This window comes from Mustela nigripes, chromosome 8 (genome assembly GCF_022355385.1).
Source record: "Mustela nigripes isolate SB6536 chromosome 8, MUSNIG.SB6536, whole genome shotgun sequence".
Lineage (NCBI taxonomy): Eukaryota > Metazoa > Chordata > Mammalia > Carnivora > Mustelidae > Mustela > Mustela nigripes.
In genome coordinates this window covers 77,774,736-77,778,608 of record NC_081564.1, presented here as the reverse complement: position 1 = coordinate 77,778,608, position 3,873 = coordinate 77,774,736, and positions in this window count along the sequence as shown.

Genomic DNA, 3,873 nt, shown 5'->3' with positions numbered 1-3,873 from the left:
CACCTGGGTGGCTCAGTGGGTTAAGCCTCTGCCTTCAGTTCAGGTCATGATCTCACGGTCCTGGGATCATGACCTGAAACCAAAGGCAGAGGCTTAACCCGCATCGGTCTCTCTGCTCAGCGCCGAGCCTGCTTCCCCACCCCCCACGCCTGCCTCTGTGCCTACTTGTGATCTCTCTCCCTGTGTCAAATAAATAAATAAAATATTAAAAAAAAAAAGAAACTACAAAAAGAACAAATTAAATCCAAAGTAAAAGGAAGAAAGAAACAATAAGAGAACCACAAACAAACCAAAAACAATGAAATTGAAAACAGGAAAAACAGAAAAAATAAACATAATCAAAAGCTGGTTCTTTGAAATGATCAATAAAACCAGGAGGCCACTAGCCAGGCTAACTAAGAAAAACACAGAGAGAGAAGACACAAATCACTACTATCAGAAATGAAAGAGGATGTGGACATCACTACAGAGCCCATGGACATTAAAAGGATAATAATAAAGGAATACCGTGAACAACTCTATGCATACACATTTGACAATTTAGATGAAATGGACCAATTCCAAGGTGCCTGGCTGGCTCAGTTGGTAGAGCATGTGACTCTTGATCTTGGGGTGGTGAGTTCAAGCCCCATGTTGGGTGTAGAGATTACTTAAATAAAAAAGAAGAAACTAATCAATTCCTTGATACAATCTGCCAAAACTCAGAATCAGAATAGGCCTATATTTATTAAAGAAATTGAATCAAAATATTAAGAACTTTTCAAAATAGAAAGCACTAGGTCCAGATGTGTTCACTGATAAATTCTTATCAAAATTTAAGAAAGATATTATACCAATTTTCTGCGGTCTTTCAGAAGATAGAAACTGAGAGAATACTTAACTCATTCTCTGAGACCAGCATTACCCTAATACTAAAACTAGACATACACATTATAAGAAAACTATAGACCAGTATGTCTCATGAACAGACCCCACACAGTCAAAAATCTGCATATAACTTTTGACTTCCCTTAAACGTAACTACTAACAGCCCACTATTGAGCCCACTAAAGCCTTACCAATAACATAAACAGTTGACCGACACACATTTTGTATGTTGCATGTATAATATGCCATATTCTTACAATATAGTAAGCTAATGAAAAAAACAATGTTATTAAGAAAATCATAAGGAAGAAAAAATACATTTACAGCTCTAGACTGTAAAAGAATTCCACGTATAAGTGGACTTGTGCAGTTCAAGCACATGTTGTTCAAGGGTCAAGTGTAATTGAATCCTGGCTCGCCCTAAGACACCACCTTCCTGCTAAGCTTCAGAGTGGAGGCGTTTCATTTTTGTTCTCAAAATCTTCTGTAGCTTGCAGCCTGGAGGTAGGACAGATATCTTATTTGCTTTTTATTTTTACTCCCCAAAGAAGTATCTTTCCAGTTCACCTACTTGAATATTTTCACTAAAACGTATTTTTAACATTTTATTGGGACCCATCCCTCGGATTATTCGTTTCCCCCCTCACTCCAGTATTTCCTTTCTCCCCTTCTCCAGTTTGGATTCTATGGTCCATCGCTATAACCATTACTTCACAAGTAGCTTTAAAGTCCTTGTCCTTTCTTCTCCTCTTAAGCGTCTAGAAAAACCCAGCCCTATTTATACTTCTCTGATATTTCACACCTGCTCTTGAGTTGCTCCTGGCTGGAGAAAAAGAATTCATTGTGTTAACTAGCTCTCTTTAAATTCACAATTACTGTTCTCAAATGGGCTTTCAAAATTGCTTAGCAATTCTGCAATTCCCTCAGTAATTCATCCTGCCATTCACAGAGACAACCATGTCTACCTTCTTTCTCCTCAAACATTTAACACTTTCCATATGCCAGCCCAGTTGATTTCCATGCTTCATACTTCACTGAGAAAACAGAAGGAATTAAGTGGAAACCCCCTAATCTTCCCACCACTAAATCTACCCAATCACCTCCACGTGCATCTTTTCTCTGCCTTCACCCCTATTATAATGAAGGCCAGTCCCTCCATTTGTTCTCTGAATCTCAACCTCTCTCGCCTTCCCAAGGACTTTGGTTGCACAATTTTTGCTTGTTACTGCTGCTGCATCATCATCATCTTTCATTTTACTGGCTTATTCTCATTCGTGAACATGATCTGATTTCTCCTATTACAAAATAAGACTAAAAATACCCTAAAATGGCCTCCTGTTATTTCCTACCTGCCATAGCTCTGCTCCCTTAAATGTCTTAAAAGAGCTGTCATCTCTAGTCACAGTCTTTCACCCACTCCAATCAGGTTTGCATTCTCATCAATGCACTGAAACTACTGTTGAGGTTATCTCCCAGTGGGTTTCAGATCCATCCTCATCTCTACCTGTGAGTAGAAACTGACCCTCCTTAGAAGGTTCTTTGCTGGGGCGCCTGGGTGTCTCAGTGGGTTAAGCCTCTGCCTTCCGCTCAGGTCATGATCTCAGGGTTCTGGGATCGAGCCTCGCATCGGGCTCTCTGCTCAGCAGGGAGCCTGCTTCCTCCTCTCTCTCTCTGCCTGCCTCTCTGCCTACTTGTGATCTCTGTCAAATAAATAAATAAAATCTTAATAAAAAAAAAAAGGTTCTTTGCTTCCATGAAACCACTCTCTTGGTTTCCCTCCTATCTCACTGTATGCTCCTTCCAATTCTTTTAGTAGTAGTTCTTGCTCTGTTGGATTTTGAAATATGGGGAGTGTCCCAGGGTTCAGATTTGGATCCTCTTCTCCATGGTTCCTCTCTCCCCAGGCCATCTCATATAGCCCCATGGCTTTATCCAAATATTGGTGACTCCATAGTCTAGCCTGAGATCCATTTAACTTAAAAAAAATTTTTTTTTAAATTAACATTTAATGTATTATTAGCCCCAGGGGTACACGTCTGTGAATTGCCAGATTTACATACTTCACAGCACTCACCACTGTACATACCCTCCCCAATGTTCATAACCCAACCACCCTCTTCCTACCCCCTTCCTCCCAGCAACCTTCAGTTTGTTTTGTGAGATTAAGAGTCTCTTATGGTTTGTCTCCCTCCTGATCTCATCTTGTTTCATTTTTTCCTTCCCTATCCCTCAAGCCCCCCACATTGTCTCTCAAATTCTCCGTATCAGGGAGATTATATGATAATTGCCTTTCTCTGATTGACTTATTTTGCTCAGCATAATACGCTCTACTTCCATCCATGTCATTGCAAATGCCAAGATTTCATTTCTTTTGATGGCTGCATAGTATTCCATTGTGTGTGTGTGTGTGTGTGTGTGTGTGTGTGTGTGTGTGTGTACACACACACCACATCTTCTTTATCCATTCATCTGTTGATAGACATCTAGGTTCTTTCCATAGTTTGGCTATTGTAGACATTGCTGTTATAAACATTTGGGTGCACGTGCCCCTTCGGATCCCTACATTTGTATCTTTAGGATAAAAACCCAGTAGTGTGATTGCTGGGTCGCAGGGTAGCTCTATTTTCGACTTTTTGAGGAACTTCCATGCTGTTTTCCAGAGTGGTTGTACCGGCTTGCATTTCCACCAACAGTGTAGGAGGGTTCCCCTTTCTCTGTATCCTCGCCAACATCTGTCATTTCCTGAATTGTTAATTTTAGCCATTCTGACTGGTGTGAGGTGATATCTCATTGTGGTTTTGATTTGTATTTTCCTGATGCCGAGTGATGGGGAGCACTTTTTCATGTGTCTGTTGGCCATCTGGATGTCTTCTTTGCAGAAATGTCTGTTCATGTCCTCTGCCCATTTTTTGATTGGATTATTTGTTCTTTGGGTGTTGAGTTTGATAAGTTCTTTATAGATTTTGGATAGTAGCCCTTTATCTGATATGTCGTTTGCAAATATCT